Consider the following 14,529-nt stretch of genomic DNA (forward strand, 5'->3'; position numbering starts at 1 on the left):
GAGGCGGGAGAAAAGCAACACAGAAGTTTGCGGCTGTTCCTTCGGCAGGTAATGAGTGGGGAGGGGATGGGAAGTTATTTATAGTGGTGCGTTTGTAGCTACCAGATTTGATTTAAGTAGATGTGTGTATAATGCTGTTTGTGGAGTTAATAGGGCGTATGGCTTGTTGAATCATTTTGCTAGAAGTAATGTGTTGTGTGAATATGCTCCCATTAAATCAGGTAGAAATGTTGATTTGATTAACTAGTCAAACTTCCTAGATACTTTATGCTCCATTGCTTTAAGAAAAGACTCAGTCATTCTTCTCATGAAAACATGGGCCTGATGCAAACCAGTGGTAGTTCTGTTGATGTAAGCAATGGTTCCAGATTTATGAAATCAAATTCTACCCATGGTTCCTTCTCTATTCTAAATAGTCATTGAAAACAGCCATTTTAGAAAGTTATTCACATCATACTGGTCTGGACCAAAGTAGTATTTCAGGCTCATGAACTGAAAACCATACAGTATGAGAGCTTCAGCTGCATTCATTCTATTCGCCTATTGAATCCTTACTGTATACAGATGACACGTATGTAACTGTGGCAAAGTTTATATAACTAGATCACTATGAAAGAAGGTTAACAAGATGAAAGACTGTTTATCCCAGTGAAGGAACTGCTGGATGGAGGCTTAGGATCTCTCTTATGTTCCATCCAGCTCTCTGAGAACTGGCAAGGATTAGAATCCAATTATTCTCTGACATTAATGCCTTTTCATCCCGCAGAAGCTGAAGTGTGGGAAGCTCTTAAAGTTTACATAAAGGTGAGGATTATTATTTACTTCTCAGCTGATGGTGGTACAAGCAGGCTGTCAAAACTACAACCACAGGTCAGGCGTGGTCAGAGAAGGCTCACGGTGCTGCTGTTAAGTTTTAACTGGTTTTAGTTCAGTGTCCTGTGGAGTGGACCATAACCTGCTTGAACTGTGAGAGCTAAATGGAGATCACTTGAGCTCTCAGAAAAATCAGGGAACCTCCCTTTTCGTTTTAAGTCTGCTCGAGTCATTTAACAGGGCCTAACCACTTCTTCTGACAGTGAACTTCCATGCATCATCCCTATGCCCAGTACACATACATATTAAAGTTTTATTTCCATAATGGTTTCTAAGCAGATTGGAACTGGTCCGGTCATCTATATTTAGCTTAGCAAAGTAATATAGGGATGTGAGTCTATGCTCTAGTTCTGGTCTTTGCTGTCAGGGATATTCCACAGCAGTATCTTCATGGGAATCAGGTCTGATTGTGTAGCCCTGATCTCAGTTTTGAAGAAAAAGAGCCGAGGCCAATATGTAAGAAAGATGCCAAAAAAAAAAAAAAAAGGATCTATGCAAAGGAAATTAATTGCAAATTAATAGCTGAACAACCATATCTGAACAGCCTGTTTTCCTTTAAGAAATAATTCCTAAGTCAATTAAAAAAGCCCCACTACATTGAGAGTGCAGATGTTTTGGGGTTTGTTTTTAAGTTTCTGTTTGAAGGGGGCATAACTCTTACCTGCCACTGGTGACAGTAGCCGGTTTTCCTTAAGAACAATAGCGGGCAAAGGCTGGATCAAACCCCTGGGAGCTGCTAAATCTTTAGAAAGTTCTATGAATGGATGAGGCACAATTAAACTATCTTTTCTAGTACAATCTGTTTAATTTGCGTTTGCTTCTTACACTGCTTTTGAAATGTGATGTGAGGAAATAAAACGTGATTGGACAAGTATCTCATGTTTGTAGTACCTGATTGCAGCTCTGCTGGTCCCGTAAGTAATTCAATGAGAGGCAGTATTCCTATGAAACATCCTCCAATGCATCTTTCTAGAATACAAGAGAGGGTGTGAAGCAAGTAATTCATGATATAAAGTACAAACTGGCACTGTTTAATGCCAAATGCTCTCAGACTGTAATGAAGTTACTCTCTAAATAAGACCTGTAAGTTCAGGCTATTAACCTGAGGAAAGAAAGAGTGAAACTTCTTTAAAGGAATATGATGATGGAATTCCATGTGTACCCTCCATGTATAGTTTCATTTAAAATAGCCATTTCACCCAGCAATGACATGGATGCTGGTTATAAGGAAAAAAAAAAAAATCATTCCTCTCTTGGAAAAGAGATTTTGTATTTGGTTTGCTCTTGGCCACCACAATGAAGCCTGCATGCATTCAGATATACTTGTGTATAGCAGATTAACACTTACAGAGTGAAAATAATTTTTCTCTACAATAGCTGAAGTTGTCAAAATGTATCTTCATTTCAAAATCCTAAAATCATAGAATCTTAGAATCATTAAGGTTGGAAAAGACCTCTAGGATCATCAAGTCCAACTCTCAACCCAACACTACTGTGTCACCTAAACCATGTCCCAAAGTGCCATGTCTACACGTTTTTTAAACACCCCCAGGGACGGTGACTCCCCCACCTCTCTGGGCAGCCTGTGCCAGGGCCTGACCACTCTTTCAGGAAAGAAATTTTTCCTAATACCCAATCTAAACCTCCCCTGATGCAGCCCGAAGCCGTTTTCTCTTGTTCTATCACTAGTGACCTGGGAGAAGAGAGTGTACGTAAGAGGTCCCAAGGTAGTACTCCACAATGCAGAGGTGTGTGCTGGCACCAGACTAGCACAAAGAGGTACAGTTTCACCCAAGCAGAATCACTGGCTATTGCAGTTATCCTCCTTACTCTGCCTAGTGTAGTTTGCTTAGTGCCACGTCATGGTATCGTGCCGCATAGGCACAACTCACGCTGTTAATTATCTCCAAAATGCTTTGGTCAGTTCATAATAAAATGCCGAGTCAAAAGAGATAAAGCTAAGTTGTCTATATTCTTCTCCCCGCTATGTAGCTCACAGTCCCCGCATTTGGTTGTCTTTCAAAACGACATTCAGAAGTTATTAGGCTTCACATTGGGATCATTATATGGAATGCTAGATTCAACTTGCATTTAGACAGGATGTCAGATAATTGGTGTTGACAAAGTTCATTCGAAATGCACTCATTTTCTAGCTCTTTTCAGAGATAATATATGACACATCATTTAACATGGGAGAGGTGTTAGCATTTAGGAGTTGAAATTAAAAAACTCTGACAAGAATTGGTGCACTCCTGATAAGCCTTTCTTTAACCAGAAGGATGCATTAGGCAAGTTCAGGGCTGAAGAACATCGAATGCTGGCTGGAGGCAATGTAACTGAAAGTTTGCCTTCAGTATCCCGAGTTCCGTGCCTGAGTCGTCAGTGGTGCTGGTCAGTGTCTGGTCACTGAATTTTGGTCACCTCTGAATGGTCCCATGTAGCAGAAACCACGATCAGAGGATGGTACAGGGCCTTTTCCAACTATGATCATCTTATAATGACAAGGGAAACACAGCTGATATAAAAGTCCCTGTGGTCTTGTTCTGAATCCTGGAGATGCCTCTTGCTTTGGAATTCTTCTTAGAAAGCCAAATACCAAGTCTTCATTGACAAGGGTGCAGGGAGGGAGACCAGGCATGTCGGTATGTAGTTTAGAAAGAGCAGAGTGGGGTACAGATACAAATTAGAAGTATGTTTGGCAGATTGCTGAACTAAACCCCGCAGCTGAAAAGCCGCGCACATTTACAATCAGTCCTGCCCCAGTAAAGGAACCACAACTTGGTTGTGACTTAGGTAGGATATATTGCCACAATCCGGCCCGGTGAACCCACTGTCTAATGTTGTCCTCAGATAACACCAACCCCCAAGAACTTTTCCTACCTTTGCCCACGCAAAATTTCTGTTGAGTAGTAGTATAAATAAGGAACGCTCTATGCTGTGTTAACCTCAGCGTGTAGAAATATGAGGAATGTGATACCATATGCACTGTTTTCTAATAGTTAAACTGCACGCTCTCCACAAACAATTTCCAGTTGGCTGAGTATGTCTGATGGCTGTACACACTCTGCAGCCTATTTGCTTGGTATACCGATTAATATAAATTGGCTGTACATGGAATTAGGGCAGCTCAGAGAGAGCTCTGCAGGATCAGCAAAGAAGGGGTTAATAGTACCAGCAACATTTCAGAGACCTCAGATTCTTGACTAGAGATACAGAAATGTGGGTCTTACTGAGCTTCAGTATCCCTTAGCCGTGAGCATGGCCCTACCGTCACGCTCACATGTATAACCTGTCGCATGGTGCCCCATGGTGGCGGCTTGCCTTCTGTTACTTTTGCTCAAGCCACCAAGTGCTCAATTCATTTTCGTTAATACTAAAAAAAAAATTATCCCTGCTCGAGATTAGTTGCTGATAGTCAGAATTCAAATGTAAACCAACATTTGGCAACCAGCAACGGTTTCTAGTTCCATTCAAAGAAGGAACACAAGTCCCTCCAGCTAATTACTTGACGTTGATCTCACACTGCTTTTCAAGACTTAACTGCATAAAAAATCTAGCTGTTACAATGGTTTTTTATATTGGGTTCTTTTTTATCTATTTCATCATTAAAATGAAACAACATCAGCTGTATTTATCAACAATTAAAATGTATGGTTCTCGGTTTATTTTTCTTTGTACACTTCTTTAGGCTGTAAAGTGTCAATTAATTTGGGGTTTGGTTGTAATTAGTTTCTAGAAAAAATTCCATTTCACTTTCTTATGTGAAACGCAGCTTCTGTGCCACAACCAGTGGTGAAAATTGTTTAAGAAAGGCTATTATTACCAAACTGCTTTGTTTATTTCACATAAACATTTGTATCACTTCTGGAATTTTCTCAAACGTTTCAAAGTCTGGGTTTTCTCTCCACATACATCTCCCTCGGCAAACAACATTTATCAACCTGTTTTCATAAGAGGACATGGATGTTGATCCTGGCTGTGACTTATCGAGCCTTAGTGTGGAAAAACTGGGCCCCCTGAGTACCCACAATTCCTCTTCTTGATGAAATAATTAGTGAGGTGAGGAGAGGGTTTGTTAATTTGGTTAATTTCCAGAAGGCGCTTTCACTGCTGCAAGGTGATATACCACTAAAAGAAGTGGTAGAATTACAGCGGCTGCTTGTTTGCACAGGTGGCACAGCCTGAGGTGTCCCATGAAATTCAAATTTTCGGCAGTGCAATGTATTGAAAATTGCTTAAGAAAAGAAAGGTTAGATGGTCCATTCTTGCAAAGAAATATTTTTAAATACATAACAAAAAAGATTTTAAAAAAGCCCACTACACGCAGGTCTTTGTCTAAATGTTGATATCTCGCAGTTACAACACATGCCTAGAATATCTTGTTTCTGTTTTCAGCTCGTCTAAAAATCACTGTAGGCATAATCAGATATTTACCTGAAAAATAGCTGTTGTGGTTCAAGCAGTTGCGACCTCGTATCTGCTCGCTGCAGTCCCACTCAGCTGAGGCGCACTGACTTACTACGTGCATTTACGCTAATCCCTTTTGGTGCAAAAATAAATCATTATCCTTATAAATCATCCACACACTGTGGATGTTTTGTGGGCAAAAATGACTACTTCATAAATCTTTGGGGCCTGTTATTTTATGTTATAATTTTGATTTTTGTACATCTAAATCTGGGTCAGAGACTCGGCTCTGTTGCCTTGACTCCAAAGATTTCAGCCTGAATTGTTCGCTTTGCAGTTTATAAACATCAATACGTTAAAACCGTGTTTGCTACCAGGAGAGTGGTCATTGCTAAGGACTTAATGAAAATTCAAAAATGACAAAACAACTTTTTAAATGTAATTTCAGGACTGCTGAATTCAGACGTTTTAATATGACGTTCATAAACATACTTGTATATCAACATATGGGAGTGAGAAAGCTTCCAGTATTTTGACATGATTCAGATTTTTCTGGCACTTTTTTCTACCAAACTATTTATTAAACCCTCAACAACTGCTTATTTTAAAGCAGCGGTCCAAAATCAAGAGGAACGCTATTTGGACACTGAAACTGAGGAGGTAAGAGAAGGATTAACAATTACATGTAAGCAGAGGATAATTTTCATGCTCCAGATTGTTTATTAACTTAATTTTGGAGTTTCTATTATTAAATAAAGCTGCTCATCAGATTATCTGTATAAACAAAATTTCATGTTTATTTTGGAAAGGGAAATTCAAGTTCTGAGGTTGGTTATTCCCATTATTTTGCCAAACAGACCCTTATCAGCTTTCACACTTTCTCACGGGTCACCACGCACCTTCACTGTCAAACCTGTCGCCGAAAGTCCGGCCAAGACACGGCGTTCCATGGCCTCAGCCGGGACATGGGCTGAGAGCCCTTGCTGCGAGGACCGTGGCCCCTGCCGGGTAGCCACGCTTCCCTGTGCAGTCGTCTCTCTTTGTACTGTTCTGCAAAACTGTTTCCCCCCTTCTGCTACCCACCCTCTATGAACAAACATGACTCTCCTGTATGCTTGCCTATATGTTCTGCTGTAATGTTTCCAGAGACAAAGCCCAAATAGGAAAAGAAGCAGTGACTTATCTGGGACTGGAGATATCCCAAGGACAAAGACGATTAGGAAATGAAAGGAAAGAAGCTACTTGTCAGAGCCCCGAGCCTTGCAGCCCGAAGGAGCTGAGAGCTTTTCTGGGGATGACTGGATGGTGTCGGCTCTGGATCCTGAACTATGGACTGTATGTGAAGCCACTGGATGAGGCTTTAAGAGAATCCAAAGATCAGTATCTGACCTGGACCCCTGAGTGTCAGAAATCATTCAAAGAACTTAAAAATGCACTAATGAGGGCCCCTGCACGGGGTTTACCTGACCTGACCAAACCTTTTGAGTTGTTTGTACACGAAAGGCAACATCTGGCCCTTGGGGTGCTGCCACAATGGTTGGGAGCCTGGAGGCGGCCGGTGGGATACTTCTCCAAACAACTTGATAACATGAGTAAAGGATGGCCGGGATGTTTGCGTGCTGTGGCAGCAACATATTGCTGATCCAAGAAGCTCGAAAACTGACCATGGGTCAGAAAATGGTGGTATACGTACCACACATGGTAATGACTGTCTTAGAGCAAAAGGGGGGTCATGGGTTATCCCCCAGCAGAATGCTGAAATATCACGTTGTCTTATTGGAACAAGGTGATGTAGAATTAAAAACCACAGCAATTGTTAAGCCAGCAATGTTCCTGTCAGCGGAAAATCCGATGGGAAATTTAGGACATGATTGCCTGCTAACTATTGAACAAGTCTATTCCAGCAGCCCGGATCTGAAAGATGAACCCCTGGAAAATCCTGATCTGGAATTGGTCACAGATGGAAGCAGCTTTGTGCAAGAAGGGAAGCGAATGGCCGGGTATGCTGTCGTTACCTCCACCAAGGGACTGGAGTCAGGGACGCTGCCCGCACACACCTCAGCACAGAAAGCAGAACTGGAAGCACTGAAGCTGGCTCTGCGAATGGCAGAAGGACAGAGGGTAAATATCTGGACTGACTCCAAATATGCCTTTGGTGTGATCCATGCGCACGGAGCTATTTGGAAGGAAAGAGGACTGCTATCGGCCCAAGGGTCATCGATAAAGCATAAAGAAGAAATTCTCCAACTTCTGGAAGATGTGCAGAAACCAAAAGAAGTGGCAGTAAGGCATTGCAGAGCTCATCAATTCTGTCAGACGGCTGTAAACACAGGTAACCCATGCTTCTGCTACCCACCCTCTCTGAACAAACAGGACTCTCCTGTATGCTTGCCCATGTGTTCTGCTGTAACGCATCCATGCTCCTGCTCTCTGCTCTATCCTTCTAACCTGTTAAGAGGTCCAGAGAAAAATGCTGGTTTTAAGTCCATGGCAAACTACCTGCTCGCTTTCATGGATATCAGGCCTTTAGTTTTGTACTTTCTTGGATATCAGTCAGGACAATCCACAAAACCGTTTCCACCCAGATGCAGGCGATACATGAGGGTAACCATTATGCTTGTAAGAAAATACTTCTGCAAAGCAGTTTTGAAAACAGTACTATAGTGATGCTCAATGACATTCTCAAAGTTTTATTTCCTAATATAGGGACTTGGTTTTGAAAAATTGATCATACACACAATCAAATAAGCCTTTGGCCTTACGTAGAGAGGTATTACTTCAATGTCTTGTAAATTTTGCATAGTGTACAGGAACTTTACAGCCTATCTATCATATTACCTTTATTTTTAAACCATTATCTGGTAAGTAGCAAATTTACTGTATTAAATTCTTCTCTTCCTCTCACAGTTTTCCTTCATAAAATCTTTACATATTTTTGACACCCTATTAAAATATATAACGCTCCTTCATCGTGCTTTGCAACAACACCGATCTGATCTTTTTCTGTAATATCTGCATCATTATTTCTGTTGCTTATCAGCTCTACATGCAAGATGGCAGTAGATGCTGATGGTGTACAAGGTTGTGAGTAGTAGTTTTAAAAAGTCACTTAGAAACGCATCTCTTTAAAAGAGCCAACTTTGTAAACTATAAAAACCTTAATGAGAATTTGATTATGCCCTGAAAAAGAAATGTGACAAATCTGGATCCTGAGCAAAACACCATTTTATACTTTAAAGGGACTGTTGTCCTCCTTTGCTTGCAAATGCAAGTCTTACTTCCAGTGGGATGATCAGGAACGATAACTCTCCCAAAAAGATTAGGAGCACCATCAGCGATCTGTAGGGCCACGGGTCTTGTTGCAAATAACTGAACTGGCTGAACACGATGTCACCCCACCTGGTTCTTGCTGTGCAGAGGAGAGCAGAGGTTAACACCGGAGGTCTGTTCGTCGATAGAAGGAAACATCTGAGGTGCCGTGACCTGCATCAGCCAAAATCAGCAGGGCTAGTCTTGTCTGCTGGTGAAGGTGAATATGACCCACCCAGATTAAATTTTGCCTGGGGTGTATTTTGGGGGTTCATATTGCCCTTTCTGCCAGCTGAGCTTTGCCTTCGGCGTGGGTACACATGGAGGGGAATGCAATGTCTGGCTGTGATCTAACGTACTGCACCAAGAAAAAGCCTCAAAGCGAAAAGCTAGCTAATGCAGTTCTGGGGCTGTCCCGCAGAAACGAGCAGAGAGGTGGGAGGTGTGTCTTAGGAACACACTTAGAGCCCAGCGGCATCTAAAGAGGACTGGGGATGGAGTCTGAGCAATAGCTTAGGTTTGGGTTTCTCCTAGAGATATAAAGGAAGTATCCCGTATCTGTCTGGGGGGGTCTGCGAAAGAGCCACTTCTAACATATGGAGTGAAAATGGGCTCACTTAAATCAAGTGAGAATTTTAAGGGCAGAGAGTGCAGAGATCTCCCTGCAATGGGCATATGAGCAGTATATGGACGGGCAGCTTTATGGAAGTGAGGCTTTTAACACCAAGACAGCGGGCAACACTGGAATATCCTGAAGCACCACCTTTACTGTGTAAAAATGCATGCTTATTACATATGGATAAAAGCTGCTAGCAGCAACAACCTCAGTATAATCTTTGGCATCTTCAAAAATATAGCGTAGTCCACGCAAATGTTTGACAATTAATTAAATATGAAATGTCCACTTTTACAGCACCTTGTGCCTAACCAGTAGATTTCCTATATTTTTTAATACTGCTCGTAAGGGTTTTTTTATACTACACAGTGAAAATATACAAAGGCTTGCTTCAACCATATTGACACGGCTTCAAGGCGCCGAGGGGCCTCCTCCTGTCTCTAAGCAGGGACATTCCCGGGGAAAAAAGAAACAAAAAGAAGAAAAAAAAAAAGGGACTATGATATAGCAAACAAAATACTGAAAAACCAAGGAGAGAGTACTCATGTCAGGTGCCAAGAACCAGAGGCAACGAACCCAGGAGCCCTGAAGATTTAGCGGAAAAGCAGCGGCAAAACAGATCGAGAGCAAGGGAAGGTAACAGCGCTCCCGGCACCCAGTAACGCGGTGGGGCCCGGCGCTGCGGCGGCCGCCGAAGAGCTCTAGGAGCGGCAGAAACCCTGGTGCCGGAGCGCGGCCTCGGGCGCCGCAGCAGGGGCGCAGAGGGCACGAAGGCAAAGCCCTGGAACACGCTGGGTGTTGCTGAAAGCCGCGGCAAGGAGGGGAGGCCTGGGCGAGCGGTGTAACTCAGCGACGGGTGCGGAGGAGCTGCCGGTGCCCAGCAGCGCTGCGCGGGCCAGAGGGCAGCCGGGGCCCCGCTGCCGCCGCAGGGCCGGGCCGGGCCGGGGCCGGCGGGGCCGCGGGCCGGGGCGGGCAGGGGGCGGGCCGGGGCGGGCAGGGGGCGGGCAGCGGCAGCCGCAGCCGCGGCGGGCGGAGCGTGTGCGCGGCCCGGCCCCGGCTCATTACTCAGCGGCCGAGGCAGGAGGCGGCGGCGGCGGTGAGTGGGGTGGCGGGGGGCCGCGGCCCTGCCGGAGCGGGGGGCGGCGGCGGCGGGGGGAGCGGGGCCGGGGCGCGGCGGCGCGGTGCGGTACCGCGGGCGGGCCGACCGACCGACCGAGGGGCCGCGGTGCGGGGGCCGGGCCCGGCCGCTTTGTTTACGTTCCGGCGGAGCCGCGGGCGGGGGGAGCCGGGGTCGGGCCGGGCCCTGGCCCGGGGGCGGGCGGTCGTGCGGGGCTCCCCGGTCCGGTCACCTTCCGCGCCCGCCCGGGGCTGGGGGTGTCTCGGTGGATAATGGCGGGGGCCTCTTTGTTGGTGTGGCAGGAGCGGCAGGAGGCTCGGCTGGGCGCGGGGCTCCTCCTCCTCCTCCTCCTCCTCCCGGGAGCGGGGGCACCCGGCGGGCCGGGCCGGCGTCTCCCTCCCGCCGGCCTCGGGGGGAGGCAGGGGCTGAGGGCCGGGGGCCGGGAGCGCGGCCCTGCCAGGCGGCTGCCGTGACCTTGCTCTTGGAGACGCGTCTTAAAGTAAAAAACATACTTCTCCGTCTCTCGGGGCTCGGGGGAGCCCGGCGGTGTCTTTGATTCTTTTGCCTTTTAATCCTTACATTTTGTGCAGAAGGAGTGAGCCGTCTCCTTGCGGGGTTTCTTGGGCTCGTTGCTTTCTCGGTGTCGTTAGCGGCGTCCAGTTTTACTCCCAAAGCCTGTTTCTTTTTGCCTTTCTGCCTGGAGAGCTTCTCTCGGTGGAGTCTGACCTGAGCACCGCTAATAACCTACAGATGCAAATCCCACTTGATAATTTACCCCCCTGCCCCGCCACAATAATGGCTTTGAGCATCGAGCGTGTTTTGGAATTTAGATGCTGTACAGAACAGCCTTGCCGAAACCTTTCAGGCAATCGAAAAATCCTACACGCTTTGGTCTCTCTGATAAAATAAATGCAGAAGGGTGTTATGCTTGTTCGGAGAAGGGAAAGTATTACTTGCCCTAGGGCATGTGCGTGTGGAATTGAGCAAGCTCGCTCCGTGCAGCTGGGTTTTACAGGTGTGGAGGTTTTACAGTGATGTCTCAGGTTGCATGAGATTTGCTCCTGCTTCTAGAGATGCCCACAAATGCACATGTAGGGCAGAACAGTGTATGGCAGGCATCTCTCTGTATTTGCAGGTATGTCAGTATAGTAGATAAACCATTTCCAAGTTAAGTTGTAACATGAAGAGAAACTGGGCCAAACCTATCTAAGGATGCTGTCAAAGTGAGTTCGCTGACTTACTTGGGCATTCCTTGTATATAAGGAAGGGAAACCCTTAACTCTTCTAATACTGGTTAAGAAAAACATGTTGAATTTTGAACAGTCTCAGCTTTGGTCTCAGTCAGTGGGGACAGCCGTCTTGTCCCTTTTCCCCACTCAATTCAGAGATCTGTAACATAGGCTAGTTTGATAGAGGGCTGCGGCTGGGGAGTCCTGCAGGACTTGTGATGCCAGCGCAGGGACCGCATAACTCACGACCTGACAGGCAGCCTGCGATTTTTCAGGGCCAGCTGGGCAAAAGGATAATAGGAGAAGGGAGAGAGAAACGTTTGCTGAATGAGACTCATCCAGAGTTGCAGAGGGTGTGCAAAGCTGTCCTGTTATCACTCTGAAAAGGAACTTTAACGGTGTCTTCCAGTGCAGAAGTTCCCAAGCTTTTTGGACCATGGGCTCGTATAAGCATTCAGAGTATCTTGTGGGCTCCCGTACACTTCACGGAGACTTCTAGGTCAGAAACATTATAGGGTGATCTAATATGGTTCTGACTCCTGTAGTTTTGGCCTGCTTGTTCTAGGCAGAAGCAGAGTTGCCTTTTGTGTGAAGCTTTTGTGTTTCAGCCTTTATCCGTCCTTTTTAGGGACCAAGACCTTTGCTGGCTTCGCGGGTGCACAGGTATAACCTCCTTTGCAGAGGCTTTAGGTAACTTGTTATATTGGTGAATTGTTACACAATTATTAGGGAATGAACTAATGTCTGGAGACTTTAGCAATTTATTTTCTGCCCGCTACTTCCCTGAAGTGATGTTTATTTCATGTTTTGTTTATTTTTTAAACCGTGAGCTAATGGGATAGTATCTGAGGCTATAATGCTATCTGGTTATTTATTCACTGTATATGTACTTTAGGTTTCTTTTTCATCCTTCCTCCACTGCCCAAGTAGTTTGAATGCTTATTGTTTAAAAGATGCATGGAAAGTACGTGCTCAACTCCTTATTTCTGAGGATTGATTCAGTATTGTGGACAAATACAATGTCCTTCTTGGTAGTCTGCTGAAAGGTATGGTGTGCTGCTTCTTAAACTTAATTTCCCATCCACCCCCTTTAGAAGAATATACATAGCTTTATGTTTTTGATATATAATGTTCATGGCTGTATCACTTTGGAAATTAGACTAATCTGGTTTTGACCCTAGGTTTTTTTTTTAATAAAGGCTAAATGTATTTTCTTGCTATAAATGTTTCCTTTAAAAAACAGTCCACAATTCAAAACCTGCAGAAACAGGCTTCTGTTTATGCTACAGAAAGATCGCTTGGCTTTTGAAAACTGTTTAAAAATCCAGTTGAGACTGCTTAGGTCGTTTTCCTTCTGTGAAATTCACCACAGTTTGGACATGGATTCTGAAAAAGAACTTTCACTTCAATTTAAGAATCCGGACATCTAGTTTTCAAAGCTTTCAAGAATCCCCTTGTTCAAATGGAGATGGAAATCCATCTTCAAATTTGATAAAGGCCCTTTCCAGCTATCCTCACAAAGAGATGAGCTGTATTTAAAGAAGCATTCATTGCTCCATTACAAGGTATATTTGTATGAAAATACAGCCAATTTTATTTACACATCTTTTGCGTACGTTCTTTTTAACGGTGACTGCAGTGTCAGTGAAAAATACTTGTTTGATAAACTCCTTGAGTTTTCAGAGCAGGTATAAGTGTTTATGTTTCTATAACATCAGACCATAGCTTCATGTCAGTGGCTACCTTGCTTAAGCACTTTCTACTTTCTCTTACCTGCTGTTCGTTCTTGCCAGCGGCTCTGTGGCGAAATGCATCAAGGCACTAACTGATCCAGCTGAGAAAAAAATAATCATCTTCTTAGACTATTTTTCAGCCTGATTAATTCCCGTATGTGTCTGAACAAACAGCTATGCCGTTGTAAGGTTGGAAGACGAGGAGGCTGCTTAGGTGGGGGTCGCTGTCAGTCACGCGTATGCACAAAGGTGTTCACAGAGCAGGCAGAGGTGCTGGAAGGCTAAAGGGATGGGAGTGGGCAAACCCCTTCTACACTGAGAGTGCTTGTTTAAAGGTCTGTTTGCAGACTTGGGCTGCTGTTACTGAACAAGGTGTTTATTTCGGTTGCAGAGCCCAAAACGAATTGGCGATGAGTGCCCTTTCGGTAGTGGACGTTGCTCTGGAAGTTATGAGTCAGTAACTTTGTGTGGATGGACGTCCTCTTCCACACCTAGCTGATTTAATCTTTCCAAAGCGCACGTGTGGTACCAGTAGGGGCCCTTAAATAAAACAATCCAGAAATTTTTGGACTTGAGGCAGGGTGGCGATACAGAAGATGCATCCTTGCTGTCCTGATAACTGTTTGTGCGTTCTGCTTTTTTTAAGTACTGTGTTTGTGAAGAAGATGATATTAACTATTTTAGGACTGTATTTTACATGTAGGAATGCAAATACTCGCTTACCTTTTGTGGCGCTTCAAAAATATGTAGCATTTATGTTCTAAGTTTTTCTGCTTGGTAGGGGCAGCTTTTAATTCAGTGTTGAAAACTTCCCCTAGTAGAGCTTTTCCCAGCTTATTATATCTCAGTAATACATGAAGTCTTCAGGAAAAAAGAAAAGCTTGAAATACCCTACTCTTCTGTTGTAACTGTTGGTCAAAATACGGGACTGCGGATGTAGGTCACTGGGTAGTTTCACAAGTTTTTTTTTGTATTTACCAAATATTTAGTGGCATTTTATTAGTACTGTTCATCTGTACCAGGTTGTCCTGTGGTAAAACTGTAGCCACCTCAGTGAATGGTGATATTTTTAGGAAATGTGCTGTCTTTAAAAGAATTTGATGATGCTCAAAATGGTGATGGGTGTGGAGTATGTTGCCGATACTGCTATTTACATCCCATAAAATTCAAGTCCATGTAACTGTAGCTATGCACGATACAACCTTTAATTAAGGGGAATTAATACTTGCATTTGAAGAATTAAGT

This window comes from Phalacrocorax aristotelis, chromosome 12 (genome assembly GCF_949628215.1).
Source record: "Phalacrocorax aristotelis chromosome 12, bGulAri2.1, whole genome shotgun sequence".
Lineage (NCBI taxonomy): Eukaryota > Metazoa > Chordata > Aves > Suliformes > Phalacrocoracidae > Phalacrocorax > Phalacrocorax aristotelis.